General features: G+C 47.2%; 1 protein-coding gene across 11 annotated transcripts in view; it reads right to left on the bottom strand.

The window, feature by feature from the left end:
- The window catches only part of ZBTB38 (zinc finger and BTB domain containing 38), a 76,527-nt gene that overhangs the window by 30,722 nt on the left and 30,430 nt on the right, over nucleotides 1-15,375 (bottom strand). For 8 of the 11 annotated variants that reach the window (XM_070576203.1, XM_008529274.2, XM_070576209.1 and 5 more), the window contains one exon: nucleotides 12,762-12,866. The gene's annotated coding sequence lies outside the window, so the exon portion shown is untranslated. Of the gene's footprint in view, nucleotides 1-12,761; nucleotides 12,867-13,658; nucleotides 14,071-14,270; nucleotides 14,531-14,882; nucleotides 15,081-15,375 lie in introns of those variants that run through there. The other 3 variants (XM_070576210.1, XM_070576202.1, XM_008529291.2) reach the window with 3 other exon arrangements.

Raw genomic sequence — 15,375 nt, 5'->3', positions numbered from 1 at the left:
GAAAGGTTTCATAGGAACACTCTACTTTCGGATAGCAGGGGGAATCTGTACGACAAACTTGGTGGTTTAAATCAACAGAAATGTATTCTGTCACAGTTCTGGAGGCCAGAAGTCCAAAATCAAGGCGTCAGCAGGGCCGTGCTCCCTCTGAAGGCTCCAGGGGGAGAATCCTTCCTTGCCTCTTCCAGCTTCTGGGGGTTCCAGGCATTCCTTGGCTTGTGGCTGCGTAACCCCAATCTCTGCCTTAATTTTCACATGGCCTTCCCCTCTTTATATGTCTGTCCTCTGTGTGTCTCTTAAAAGGACACGTCATTGGATTTAGGGGCCACCTGATAATCCAGGATGAACTCAATGCAAGATCCTTAAAAAACTTACATCCGCAAAGACCCTTTTTCCAAATAAGGTCACACTCGCAGCTTCAGGGATGTGGACAGAGCTTTTGGGGAGCCACCGCTCAACCCACTACATACCCTATGGCAATAAGTCACCTGGATGAATGGGAGAAGGGACTGTGGTTCCAGAACACCAGGCTAAGTTCCCCAACAGAGGCAGGAAGAAGACAAAGAAAAGAGGGAGAGAGAGAGAATGGTTTCAGGGACGACTAAGATCTACAGCTACACTTCCCAGTCTTGCGCTGCCCAAGGGACGCAGGCCACTACGTCTCCAGGCAACAAGGCCATCTGAAAGTACTACACAGAATGGAAGAAATCACCACAATCATAAATTAACAAAATGCTAGGCCGTGTTACCCTCAAAATATAGGCAAGAGCTTTGAAGGGCTGAAAAGACTTCCAGTTAATTCACTCTCTACACTAAATTAATTTAATATGAAGCTAGGATTTCAGCTCTAAGATACTGTGGCCTTTTCCTCCTCACCAGCCTAGTAGCTTCCAGTTCAGACAACAGGTCATGAAGGTGGCATGGGACTGGTTATTTCTGTCTTTTGAAATGTTTCCTTAGGAGCAGACCATACTCTCAGTCGCCAACCCTAAAGTAGGTTCAGCTATACCTCCCTTCTCATCGCCAACCAGGGTCCCAAAATCTTCACTGAGAGTGGATTGCCCCTCATTTTTACATTGATACACGTTCCACCATTAAAGTCCTACATTATAATTGTGTCAGTTCCCTGACACCCAGTTTTCTGTCCTCTAACATAGGAATTTCTGTTCTTGGCAACAGAGTTTGCAAGGCCAGAAGGTCAGTGGTGGGTGGGGAGGGTGGAAAGGAACCAGGTGCTGCTTTGAGGTTCAAGTTGCAGCCAGGGAACAACAGTCTTCAGAATCTGATTCTTAGTGTGGTCAAAACTACCTCACTGCACATGCCCACGGTATAATATAGAAGGCACACCCTCCAGACCCACCCCCTAAGACTGTCCCAAAGCACCTCCCAGCTAGCAAGTTCACAAGGACTAGTCTCTATGCAAATCTATCTCTGTGCTTTGCCTCAGCTTCTGGAACAATGCTCCCCAAACATTAACCTGCACGAGTCAGCTGGGGGGCTTGATCAGCGCATTTTCTGACACAGTGGGTCATGTATGTGTGGTCCATCTTCATTTATGTCAGGGTGGAGATGGCTGGGGTACACAACCAGCTTTAAGGTTTAAACAAACAAAGCTTCCTTACCTGCTGGAGAAATGATAACAGTTATAATGGTGATGGTGAGGTTGCCAATAAGAACAAAAGCTAAGAAGCCAATGAGAACAAAAGCTAAGATTTACTGAGCACTTTCTACGTGCCAGGCCCTGTGCTAAGTGCTTTACAGACAGTATGACTCACTTAGCACGAAGAGAGCTGCGGAAAACGGGAGTGGCTAAAAGATGTTTAGAAAACAGGGAAGGTATTATAAATTCCAGGATATGCAGAAGGTCAATCAAGCGTCAACAGAGAGAGAAGACAGTTTTCACATTGTCCCAGTCTAGGACTAGTTAGGAAGTTAGTAACTGCTTGATATTTCAGAAAGCATCCTTGGGCCATGCAGGTCAATAACACAGACCAGGTATATCAAGATATGCCTGCTGTCCTTTGCTGTCGTCCATGGCCTGATGCCATCCAGATTAGCCAAGGAAGGCTGGCTCCATTTGGCTGCCTTGGGAGTGACATGCCTGGATAAGGAGAGGCTTCCTTTGCTGGGTTCTTCCTATTCCGTCCTGAGATGGGCACACTGAGCACTGGGCAGCTTAATCAAGGCTGCCATATCTGGTGCCTTTCCAGCTGTCCTCAGATATACATGCTGTATGCTGGGGCTAACCTGACAAGTCACTTTGCCTATATGAGATGGACACAGTTTATATCCCAAGTGGCTCTTTTATTTGCTGTGACATGGAGAAGGTTCAACAGCCATGACTTTTCCTTGGGCTGGGTCTCAACGAGCTTCAGGCCCAACGTTCTGCAGGAAAAGACTGGGCAGGCTGCCACTGAGGAAATCTAGATTGGGGGATTGAGTCAGATGTTGTAGCCCTATAACTGGCATGCAAAGTAGCAGTCCAGAGGCTGACCTGCAGAGCTGTTTCATTTGGCCTCACAGTATTTAAAAAAATTTTAATGCTCTCCAGTGTGCAACAATCTAACCACTCTATCTTCTTCTTTTTTTTTCCTGAGGAAGATTCGCCCTGAGCTAACATCTGTGCCAGTCTTCCTCTATTTTGTATGCGGGTTGCTGCAAGAGCATGGCTGATGAGTAGGTCTGTGTCTGAGATCTGAACCCACGAACCTGGGCCACTGAAGCAGAGTTGCCAGACTTAACCACTATGCCATGGGGCTGGCCCTGACTCTACCTTCTTGTACCCAGCCCACAGTGAACACTCACATGACCTTCCTGCCTCTGTGTCTGAATTTTAGACTCTAATCTATAATAACATAAGTATAATCACTTAAAAGTTTTATTCTGCCTGCAACATTTCCATCTCTGTACAGTGGTTCACTGTCCTCCTAAAATTTAAATGGTGAGCTATCACTATTCAGGCTTTCAAAACTACTGAAGTAGTCTATCTCAATGAAGGACAGGTGCTGAGAAGCCTTAACACGGAATATATTTGGGTCACATAATATTTCTTCAGGATCCTTCCAGTTTGTTCATTCCCACATGGAAAATTTCTAAATATATAAATCCTGGGGGGCAGATAGCAAATTCTTCACTTTACCTCAAAAATCACTTTAATCATAGGGTCTGTTCAAGTTTCGAGAAGGAGGTGATAATCAACTCCTAGTCAGCACTCCACAAAACCAGACTCACACTCTCAGAGGCAGCCAGCTCGCCCTTTTAGAAGAGGGTTCCATATTCACCATTAGCAGGTGACGTACTGAGGGAAGCAGTAACTGCTGAGAACGCACAGGCCTTTAATGGTAGCTCCTGACTGGGTCAGAGCATTCTGAATCGATATCATGCTCCATCAACGTGTCACACAAATAATTCCAAAAATCAGATGGCAGAAATGGAGCCTGGACTACCTGGCAGTCAGGGCTTCAAACAACGGGGTCAACACAATAAAGCATATCCACTGAGATCACAAGTGTCCTCTGGGAAACTTCGAGAACTACTCAATGGAACAATGGCGGTCAACCCAAGACTATACTCTAGAGAAAATTCTGCTCTAGAGACATGGGGTGGGGAGGGGTGGGGGGTGCAGAGCTGATCCCTTTGGTCTGGAGAGCAGTCTAGATGTCTCTGGTGCTGGTGGGGACCTCCTGGAGGAACGCTGCTGGTGCTCTTGCCTTGTTCGGCCATGCCTCCTCCCCACCGTCAGCAGACAGCCCCACATTCCCAGGGGTTTCCCACCTGGTTTCAGATACAAAACGCCCATGTACAGAGATCACTTTTACGGACCGGGGCTCTCAGAGATTTATGTGAGTCCACGTACATGCTTTCCTTATGTCTTTCCTTCTCCCCTGTTTTCCATAATTCCTCCCCCCGTGTTTTCCATCATTTCTCTTCCACCTCCCATTTTTCCAGTTTGAAGCCACTGCTGGCAATACTGCAATCTCTGGATGGAGGCCAGGCATGGCAGCACGGACCTCGGCGGCAGCACGGGACCGTGAAACAGTCACCTCTTCCCAGGTTCAGGAGATGCCAGTGACCGGCAGAGCTATCAGGCAAGCCCGTCGGTAGGTCTGACCCACAATTAGAGGCACAAGAGCTCGTCCACTGTGAAAATGCCACAAAAACTCTGGCTGGTCACACAAGTGAATGCACAATGGTTTAGACAAAAGAAATCAACTGGGGAAAATTGTTGGGCGGGAGGAAGGAAGAATGTTAAGGGAACTAAGTTCCCGTTAGCTTTTGCCAGTTTCACCCCCCCTCCCCCCTCAAAAATTTAATGAAAACTGAATGAAGGTTTCTGGCAGGAGTCAGGTATCCAAATAGTTCCCCTGCTCACCTGTTTTCGAGTGAAATTATCTGGGGACACGGCAAACAGGGAGCAATTACATTAATAAATAAGTTGTCTACATTAAAAAAAGTAAAATTCCCAAAACAAACCCAAACCCACTGCAAATAAAAACCCACAATAGGCTGTTTAGAAAAATTAGGCTTTAAATATACTGATCTAAAAAAAATCTAAAGAACAGGCTGTTCTGAAGCACAGCTCGAGTTTCTGCTTGTGCTTTCATTTTAGAAAACAAATGCTCAGAGACTCCACAGTGGGAGGGGTTTCACACAGGGATGCAAGCTCGCAGAAAATGGCCACGGGCTTGGAAACCTCAACACAACAAACAGGACCCTCAGGGGCCTGCTGGGAAGACGGGGGCCTACCTTTCACAAGAGGAATTGTCTGGAGACAGACAGAACCTTTTTTTCCGATCAGTAACATAAATCATGGCCTCCAAAGCACTCGTTTGCTGAACTTCACAGTGACTAATCACCCAACGTTTACTATCCTCCCTGAGCAAGGGGACCTCATGGGGGGAAAAATGGGTCATTTTTAATGGAAGGAAGCTGCTAGGCTTAGAGGTAAGACTCCCATTTAAACTTCATAAAGAAAAAAACAAAAGACCTCAAAAAGTATTTGCTAAAAGAGAGAGAAGTGCAAATCGTCTTATCAGAAACTCCTATCATTAAATAGAAAAGAAAGTCTTAAAATAGATCCTTCAGACGTGGCAAAAAGCTCTTGAGTGATTTCCTAAAATGTCAAAAAATAAAAACTAAGAATATTAAATATAGAACAGAACAGGGTAAGAAACTCACTTTGCAACGTATATTCATTTAGGAAAGAATGTTCTCCCAGGTAATTTATGGTTCTGCTGTGCGAAAACTCAACTTACAGCGCACAGTGGCTAAAGAAACTCCAGAATTGCTAGACCTTGACAGGAAAAATTTTAAAGGTCAAGTTTTTTTTTTTCACCCTATTTAGCACAGCACTCGGGGTAGGCCCGTTCTCTAACATCTGAGTAAAACCCCACTCGGGGCTTCATTTCACTGCCACGTCATCGCTTTTTCCGTCTATCCTAGTGCCTTCTGCTTCCTCAAAGTGGTCCTCCCACCCCCTCCCGTTGTAGAGCGAAGGTGGAACCCGCATTAGCCCAAGGGAAGGGCAGACACGCAGCAGAAGGCACGGTTCCGCAGGAGGCACCAGGAAGCAGGCGCCACCCTGGCTGCTGTAAGACAGTAAACTGCTTCCCCCAGGAGCCTCAAAGGCAGCACCGCGACCTTGGGAAATCTTGCCCTTTGAGTCCATGTCAGGGACGGAGAATAAATCGGTTTAAGCAGGGGCAGACCAGAATGCTGAGTGGGTTTTTAAAAAAGGAAATCCTCACTTTCGTCTACAATCGAATCAACATTCTATTAAGGCTCATCAAAAATCTCCATTCTCACATGAAAATGCAAAGAAAATGCACAGAATGGGGAGAGCGCGATTCTGAACGCAGGTCTCTCTTGCCTGGCAAGATCATAAATTCGGTTTTGTTTTTACTGCATCGGTTGTCGTATTATCTAATTATAATCTAAAAATAATCAAAAGTTGTTCTAACAAATGAACAGGAAAAATAATACAAACAAAATGGGGCCTAGAAACAACATCCAACTCACAAAGCAGGAAGCAAAAGCTGCCGTCTCCTTCACCTGGCACAAAGTCGGCCTTCACGGGCGCTGAGCTAACCCCAGGATGCCCCTCTAGCACGTCAACAGCCACCGGATCGCCCGTGGAAATGCACCCTGGGCTGAACACACGCGTGGCAGTGGCCAGCAAAATGCGCTGTGCGAGCTGGGTGCTGTTCTTGGTACTCCCTGAGAAAATGTTTAATTCCCCTCAAAATTAAATTGTTGTACATATAGCTCAGTAATTTTTATTTTAAAAAGAGAGAAAAAATACCTTAAAAAATAGGAAACAGGCCTCTGCATCTCCCAGTTTAAAAAGAAATTTTCTTGACTACCTTAATTGACAAGAATCCAAGTGCATCAGCAGGGCCCGGAAGTCTGCAGCATGCGGTGGGCCTGCTAGAAGCCCGGCAGGCACCATGGTCCTCTCCCCAAGAGGAGTTCCAGCCCCTCCTCAGGTTCTGCTTGCTGACTGCCATCTCCTGCTCTCCTGAAAACCCTCCTTAGGACAAGACCACCTGTTTCTGCAGAGAGTGTACTAGATGGGGCCTAGCACACTGGGTTCTGTTCCCAGCTTGCCACTAGCTGGGTGACCTTGAGCAAGTCCCAGGATTTCCCTCGACTCCTGTTTCCTTATCTGGAATGTGAAGAGGTTGGGCTACTTTATTTCTAAGGTTCTTTCCAGCCATAGAATTTGAAAAACGTAATTCTCTACCTTCCATTTTGATTGATTCCCAGTCAGCAAGAATCCTCACTTCCTCCAAAGCAGACACTCTCTCCTACCTTTTTTTTTTTTTCGAGGAAGATTAGCCCTGAGCTAACATCTGCCAATCCTCCTCTTTTTGCTGAGGAAGACTGGCCCTGAGCAAACATCCGTGCCCATCTTCCTCTACTTTTTATATGTGGGACGCCTACCACAGCAACGGCTTGCCACATGGTGCCATGTCCACACCCGGGATCTGAACTGGTGAACCCCAGGCCACCGAAGCGGAACGTGCGCACTTAACTGCTGCGCCACTGGGCTGGCCCTCTCCTACCCTTAAATTCATGCACTTTCCTCAAAAGCATTGTGGGGTAATGGCAGGACCCCAAGTCTGGCTAGTACCAGGGTCTCTATGAGGACAGTCGGAGGGACCCCTGGAAGATCCCAGACATGGAGTTTACCATCTGCTTATCTCAGCACCTCTGCTTTTCTGCTGGAGAGGAGGTGGCATGACCATACATTAGAGCTGGAAGGAACCTTAGCCATCACTGAGCCAAACCTTCTCTGGTCACAGGTGAAGAAACCAAGCCAGCAAAGCTACCCAAGTTGCTTTCCCAAGGTTGCACAGTGGGTCACGGGGAACAAGTCGCAGGCCTCCCGCCTGGCCTCACACGCCGTGATCTTTTACCTCCCCTCAGCCCCCTCTGCAGGGCTCTGGGCTCTTTCCCTCACCCCCTGTAGACTTCCTCCGGGCTCCACACACTTACAGAGCACCTCTGGACAACCCCCCAAGGAACTGTTTTAACCTTTCAAACTGGCATAGCAACCCTGTGAACATTTAGCCTGGCACAGGGACAGTGACAGCTACAGCAAAACACAGAACGATTGATCTTATCAGAGCAGAAATCCATCAGTGTTTTCACTCTGAAAGCAAAGCCTGCAGCAGCACATGGCTGGTAGATAAGGGCAGGTGAGGAAGAGAGGGAGGCCCCACGAGGGTGGGGTCCTGATCTGATACCTGGCACAAAGCTGGTATTCGTTGAACAAATTCAAGTTTGCACATTACCTCTGCTCCATTTGCTTCTCGTCAGAAATTCTGAGGTTACAGTAATATTAGGGACGAAGATCTCTAAGTCTCTAAGCTAAAATCAGGAACAACGATCTATTTCCTACTCTCACTATGTGGCTGGGGAAACAACTGACTTTGGAGTCAGGTAAGACCCAGGGTATGAAAATCTCATCTCATGGGCCACATTACTGAGCCTCTTTGCCTCAATTTCTACCATATCAGGTTATTTTGAGGTTCTGATAAGATGGCTAAGACAATGCACATAAGGTATAGAATGGACTCCATGAAAGTCAGCTCTGTCTTCTCCCCTGAGGGCTATGGGTATAGACAGGAAACCCTGTTTTTAGGCAAGACTCCAGGCCTTTGGCATCCTCCTCCAAAAGAAGCAAACCATCCACGGAATGCCAACAACATTATAAAATGACTCAGTATAGTTTTAATAAATATATTCCCGTTAAGTCATCTGATTTTTAAATTATGTACAAGGAACGTAGAGCGCAATTCAAGCTACACAAGTCAAATATGTTTTATATTCTCCAGACATTGCTTACACCAAACACATATAAATGTCTCAATTCTTTCTTGTGAATAAGGAAAGAAGCTAGGACTAGGAAGAAAAAAAGGATAAAGTATTTTCTCATCTATAAAATGAGGTTAGGATAGATGAACAATGTGAATTAGCCTAAAAATTATATGATTCCAACATGCAGAGAAAGAGGGAAAGAAATAATGACACAGATGTTTATCAACCAGAAGACATAGAGTCAGATAGATAAATGCATCAAAATATTTTAACGGCATGACTGCAACGTTGCTGCCATTAAATATATTATTGGTAACAACAATTAAAGTTACATTGGTTTTGCAAATTCTGGGCATAGGGACAGGGTGTCACCACTTACTCCACAGGAAAAGAAGCTGATCTGGGGGCTGCGTGTTGCCCCATACTGCTGTGGATATACCGCACACGGCAATGGTGGGGTGTGACAACAGCACCATTCCTTGACTATCTGGGATCCATTTGTTTTTATCTTATTACAAATATAATCTATAAACATTGTTAACGAAACAGATATAAAACTTTTGAGCACAGACATGTCTCTAATAGAAACTGGATTTGAATTCAGCATATCGAGTTCCAGGTTTACCCCTTCCTCTGCTTCCTAGAAATTGGCATTTGTCAATCTTCATCGCAGTAGTCATTGCTTGTTTAAAACGAAGATTCTCAGGGGCCCTACCCCAAATTTACTGAATGAAAATCTCTGTGCCAGGGGCCTGGCAACCTACAATTTAATAAATTTCCCAGATGGATTCTTATGTATACTAAATTGCAGGTCACTTGAACTGTCACATAGATTAGCAATAGTGGGAGGTATGCTCTTTCCGTGATAAAATTAACATATTAGAATGAGTCATAAAGATAAGGCTTTGTGTACAGATGCACCTTATGTAGAAATTTACATTTCTATAGAAGGTAGTCAGTTGAAGAGAATCAACATTTATTAATTGCCTACTATGGTATAGATCCTGACCAAATTACATATTACTCAATCTTCAAAATAATCCTATTTGAGTTATGGATGGAAAAAGTTAGGCTGAGGGAGAGAGTAACTTTTCTGAAGTCACAAGCCTGGAAAATGGCCCAGCTAGGTTGTGAAACCAGATTTATCTGACCCCACTCTTCTCATTCCATTGTACTAAGCTCATATGCCCATGAAAACACACACACACACACATACACACTCTCTCTTTCTCTCTCTCTCTCTCCCTCTCACATCATACAACAGCCATATGGTAAAAGACAAAGTAAAATTAAATTACTTTTAGAAAACTTTGCATCAACAGAAATGTAGTTTTTAAAGAGCTTCCTATCAACAGATATACTTTGGTCAGTCTGCTGACAGGAGAATAAGGTGTGTGACTATCGAAACCACATTTAATAGTCTGAACTTTAGTAATGAGAAGTGTATTTTGGGGCTTGCTAGGGTCAAACTTAACAGTGACTCTTGATTTGTGCAAGATACAAATTTTTGCAAATAAAACCGCTTAATATTCATCCTGTAAGTCACAGTACCTTAGAAAGGAAAACGCCAACAAACATGTGATCTAGCCCTTGTCAATCCAATGGTCTTCCTGGGCCTCACCCCTCCCCCTCCAGCGTCTCAGACCCTAGGCTCTTTCCACTGGGAAACCTCCTTCTCCTGGCTTCTGGAGTCATGTTCTCTTGTGGTTCTTCCTTGCTTTATTGCCAGACTTCTCTCTAGGTCCTTCTTTCTTTTCTCCTAAGGCTCCATCTTCAACCTTTGCCTCTCTATATTTTCTCTCTGGAAAATCTCTTCCCCTACCTCTTGATTTTTTCTTATATCCCAATGACTCCCAAGCCAGCCTTGGCCTTCCTCTGGAGTGCAAAGCCCCAGTCTGTCTGGGGGACGTCACACTTTAACACCTCAAACTCAGCACCTCTAAAATGCAGCCTCTCATACCGTTTTCCAAGTTTCCTTCATGGGTACCACTGCTTTGGAAATGTCAGCGTCAGCTTTAGCTGCTCCTTCTCTACTGCGATGTCAGATTGTGTCAATTCTTTCCTTTGCATCTGCTCCTTTCCCATTTCACTGCTACCACCTCACGCCTTCCCGCCCCACTTCTCCTTGGTGGACCGTGGTAGCCTTCTAACAGTCTCGCTGGCTCTGGTGTCTGCCCTGCCTTTCCTCTCCATCTCCCCTTGAGCTACCCACAAGAGCATGCTCCTAACGCACAGCCATGACACTCCCCTGTTCAAATATCCTCAGTGACTCCTACTGGCTAATACATTCAAATTTCCCAGCTTGACATTCCACACCATTATCATTCGGCACTGAATGTTCTCCAGCTTCATTTCCCACTCGAAGCCTACAGAGACCAGTTCTAACTCAACTGGACTCAGCGTCTTTCCCTGAATATGGTCCATGCCGCCTTGTTCTCCTGCTATTCCTCCTTTCTCAAATGCCTTCTCCCCATCTCTTTGATGGAAACTCCACATCCTTCAAGGACTTGCTTAAATGCTTTTTCTCAAGAGCCCCTTGACTCCTAAAGGTAAAAGGGACTTCTTCCTTCTCAAATTACCAAAATATCTTTTTCTGATGTTTACCACACAGTTATTTCTGCATATTTTATTTCCTCACCTACAAAACAGGGTCTGAGAGGGAAAGGAGCAGATCTTTTCGCTGCAGGGCCCTTCACTGTCCCCAGCACAGTGTCATACTCAGAGGAGGTACACAACATTTGGTGTACAGAGCAACTACAAGTTTGCAAAGCACATTCACATTCACCAGCTCATTTGTTCTATTTGGAGCTTAAGTTTACTACAAGTAGCCTTCAAGACTTACAATCTGATTTCTGTTATTTAACACAATTATTGGAGCTGTCTCTAACTTTGCCCCAAGTAAATTAAAGCATCTTTTCAATTGCTTTATTTTTGTACACTCAGAGTCCTGTGGGGCCTACAAAGCTAAAAGAGAAGAGCATTTTGAGTCAAAGAAGGCCCCTTGCCGAACTGCTTTTTTCTCTGCCTAGAGGTGGAGTGTACACATAAAAGGCCTCTGTGAGCAAGTAACAGGAATGGCAAAATCAAAATTTAACAAAGAAGTAAGAAATTCGTTTCTGAAGATGTCAAAAAAGATTTTCCTATATCTCCAATTGGAATCTTATTTATGGGTCAATCTCCAACATCCCTGGAGTTGATATTCTAGCATGTTAACAACAGAAATCTCTAACAGTTGAACAATAATTTCTTGCTAAGAGACTGGGCATGACTACTACGATTGTGAAAACATAGGAATCTGTTTGGTCTTGAATACCCAAGTGCCCAAAGGAGCTCAATCACCATCTACTGAATGAACAAATAAATGAACAAACTCAGAGAAGGCCTTACTATTGTTTATAAAGTGAAAGTATAACTTTTAATGGATGGATGCAAGCATATATTAAATTTGAAAAAAGTGGAAAATTGCATTGAGGGGCCAGAAATGTGAGATGTCAGCCACTCGGGTCTCTTGCTGTGACGGCTCCCAGTCTGACCGCTGGAGAAGCAGGTGAAGGGTGGGGGAACGGCAGGCCTCAGCCATCTGACTATGCCTCTTTGGAGTTTAGGCTGTAAGCTCCTTGAACTTCGCAGTCCTGGCATTGTACTTGGCATACAGAGTGTGCACTATAAACGTTGTCCGAGATGCAAAGCCCTCCACAACCTGCCTGCGTTTTCACATTTCAATCCTTCACATCTATTCTTCCTTACCTCATAAAAGTACTGTGAGGAGTAAATAACAACACAGCACTCAGAGCCCTTAACGTATTGCCTTGCACACACACACACGCACACACACACACACACACAAGTGCTCGCTAAGTGGCAGCTGTTACTCTCACCATCTGGGGCTTTGTATATGCCTCAAAGGTCGAGTTGGGTGTGCTAGGCTGTCAGTATGTCTGCACAAACTGCAAGTGACCTGGGGCGGCTCTTCACGCCTGCATTCCCAGCGCCCAGCACGGTCGGTGCTCACCCTGAGCAGGCCCTGAAGCTGGCTGCATGACTGAGCACCCGAGATCCAGGTTCCAGGCCTGCCTCCACCCCAGCCCACTGGTCACCCGGAAGAGCCGTTGAACCTCTCCGGGCCTCCGTGGTGTCTGTGGGTCCTTTGGGCCTGGAGAAGCTAGAGATCTAGAGGGGACTTAGAGAAGCTTCCATGACAGCCACCGGCAGAACTGCAATGAGAAGCCAGTTGTCCTGAAGCCCGTTCACTTAGCTCCCCCTTCATCACAGGCGCTGACACATCATGTCTCCTTAATAGCAGCTCCCTTAAATGTCATCGTCACTTTGTAATCCCCAAACCTGGTAGATCGCTGGCACAAATCATATGACCCTTTCAGCCCCTCAGGAAAACCATTTCCTATTTCAAGTAGACTAAAGAGAGACGCAAATCCCATTACCTCAGTTAGAACAGACCAGCCTTAACAGAGTTAGTTTCTCGTGCTTTGGAAGAAATCACTTGGAAATCCTTGGTTCTGAGTCCTCCATCTCCTCCACATCGAGATCTAAAAAAAGGAAAAAGAAAAAGCACAGTGTCCCATGACGAGCTGCCAGGATTTGCCGTTTCAGCAACAATAGCAAGCGCAATTAGCGTGTGCATTGAACACCTACTACCAGTCAAGCACTGAGCAAGGAGATCGACGCACGTGAGCTCACACAAGAACACCTCCTCGGATGCAGGAGACATTCCCCCATTTTACAGCTACACAAAAAGAGGCTCTGAGAGGTCATGGAATTTGTTCAAGGTCACACAGCTGGTTCATGTCAGATCTGTGACTTAAACCCAGGTTCAACTGATTGCAAAGCCTGGGTTATTAACCTGTAAGTCAGGGTTTTAAAAACTTCTTGACAGTGACCCACCATTCTCAAAAATTACATTATATAAACTGAAACCCCAAAGTCTCAAAACAATGCTTACTCTTACTACATGCAACGCACTATGATATTTTCTATTCTATTCTTTTCTAAATTGCATCATATAGACTATATCTGTTTAAAAACTTCCAGGAGTGACCCTCTAAACTGATTGTACGATCTTCTAATGGGTCCCTACTCTTGTTAGAAAAACACTACACTTAGATACAGTACCTCATTAGAAGTTTCTCTGAAACCACGGACTAAATCCCCTTATGTTTTTTAACCGTAAGAACTGACCAAGTAGTTGAGCTTCATAATTAGGAGAAAAGTTTTTAACTTTTAAAATATGTATAAGGCACCATAACACAGATCATCTATAATGGATCCTTGGACGGGATATTCAATTAGGGCCAAAGTCCAGACTGGAATTAGTCACTTACCTACAGCAGAACAGGAGCTATAAAGTGGAACGGCGGACAGCCTACAATCTCAGGTGATTTACTAGACACCCCGCAAAGCAGCGGCTACCAGCGGGCGGTGTGTTGGACAACAGAGCAGACCTAACTACTGCACAAGTAGGAGGCTGAGATTGCAAGCCCCTGGGGGCAGGGCTCTGCCTTTGCGTGTCCCATTCAAGTCCAGGGGCTTCGTGCGGAACCAGGGAAATCCTCCGGGTCCCCTGGGCTCAGGACTGGGGTCCGAGTCGCAGTCGGGGAGGGGAGGAACGACTGTCAGCGCAGTTCCGGAGCCCGTTGGACCGGAGCCACCGCGTCCCCGGCCCTCGGCTGCGCATTTCTCCGCGGCCCCCGCCCTCCGGCACAGCCGCGCCGCGGGGCCACCGGACGCGGGGCCACCAGCCGCGCCGCAGCGCCGCCGTCCCCGCGGGCCGGGCCGGGCACCTGCGGGCGCGGGGTCGCCGCGGCGCCCGGCGTCTGCGAGCCGACAGCCTGCGCCAGGGTGTCGCGGCCGGGCTGCGGGGCCCCTCCCGGGCAGGGGGTCAGGCGGCCGCGCCTCGCCCCCGGCCCGCGCGCAGCCCCGCGAAGGGCACTTACAGGCTCGGCTCCTCCGCCGCCGGCGCGCCTCCCCGGGGGTCCATGGCGCTTCCGGACCCGCGAGTCCGGCCGCCGCGCCGCACAGCACCGCCCAGAAAATGGACGCCGGCGGCTCGGCTCTGCCGGCCCGCCCCCGGCGCGGGGAGAGGCCGCGGCCCGCCCGGGAAGAGGTCGGCCCGACCCTCAGCCGCGGGACCGGGCCGCGGGAGCGCAGCGGCGGCCCGGGCGGGGGACCCACGACGGCCTCCCGGCCCGCGCCCGACCTCGGTGCGCCCGGGACCCACGACGGCCTCCGGGCCCCAGGCCGGTCCTGGGCGCGCCGGGCACCCACGACGGCCCGCCAGGCCCCAGGCGCCCTCAAAGGGCAGCGGCCTCCGCCGCCTCCTCCTTGGGGGAGAACACGATTCAGAACCCGAGGGAGGACAACCCACTGAGGGTCTACGGCCACAGAGGCTCGTCACCATCAGAACAAGGCCTGGCTCCGCGCACCGGGCCCTGGGTTCCGGATCCAGGTCCCTGACAGCATCCAAACCCTGCACGTTTGGGAGGCAGGATTTGGAGAAAGTCAAGTGCAGTTTTAATGCAATCAAATTCTCAGGAATAGGGCGTCACCTGCGCCTTCCCATGGCTGTCAGGAGAAGCCTAGGCTGATTTTCCCAAAGTGTTACAAAAGCTAGTTCCCGCCAAAGACCCAGTCCTCTTCCTTAAACAAAGGGCACTGCCTGCTTGCTAAAGCTTTTTCCAAGATTCACTACTGCTCATTGAGAAAGTATTCGCTGAGGCCTGCCACAGACTCGCCTTGTGGAGCTCACAGCCTAGCGCACTGACGCACAGGTTTTGTTTGCTCGTTTCTTAAAAAAATATCCACGTTTCCTGTGTTTTGGTAGTCTGAGTCTTACTTTAAATTTTCTTTAGGAAAGATTCACTCCTAGGTTAGAGCTTAAAAGGACAAAAAAAAAAATCTGTTCTTTGCTAGACTTACATCCTGTTTTTAGCTTGGAATACGCTGTTTGCAATTCTGCACCCCAGTGCCTGACCATGTTTTAAGAATGTGGTCGTTTTGATGAGTAAAGTAGATTCCGATATTAAATACAAAGCCAGTAAA

This window comes from Equus przewalskii, chromosome 15 (assembly GCF_037783145.1).
Source record: "Equus przewalskii isolate Varuska chromosome 15, EquPr2, whole genome shotgun sequence".
NCBI classification, from domain to species: domain Eukaryota; kingdom Metazoa; phylum Chordata; class Mammalia; order Perissodactyla; family Equidae; genus Equus; species Equus przewalskii.
Note: the sequence above shows the minus strand (reverse complement) of the source record. Positions and strands in the feature narration are given on the sequence as shown.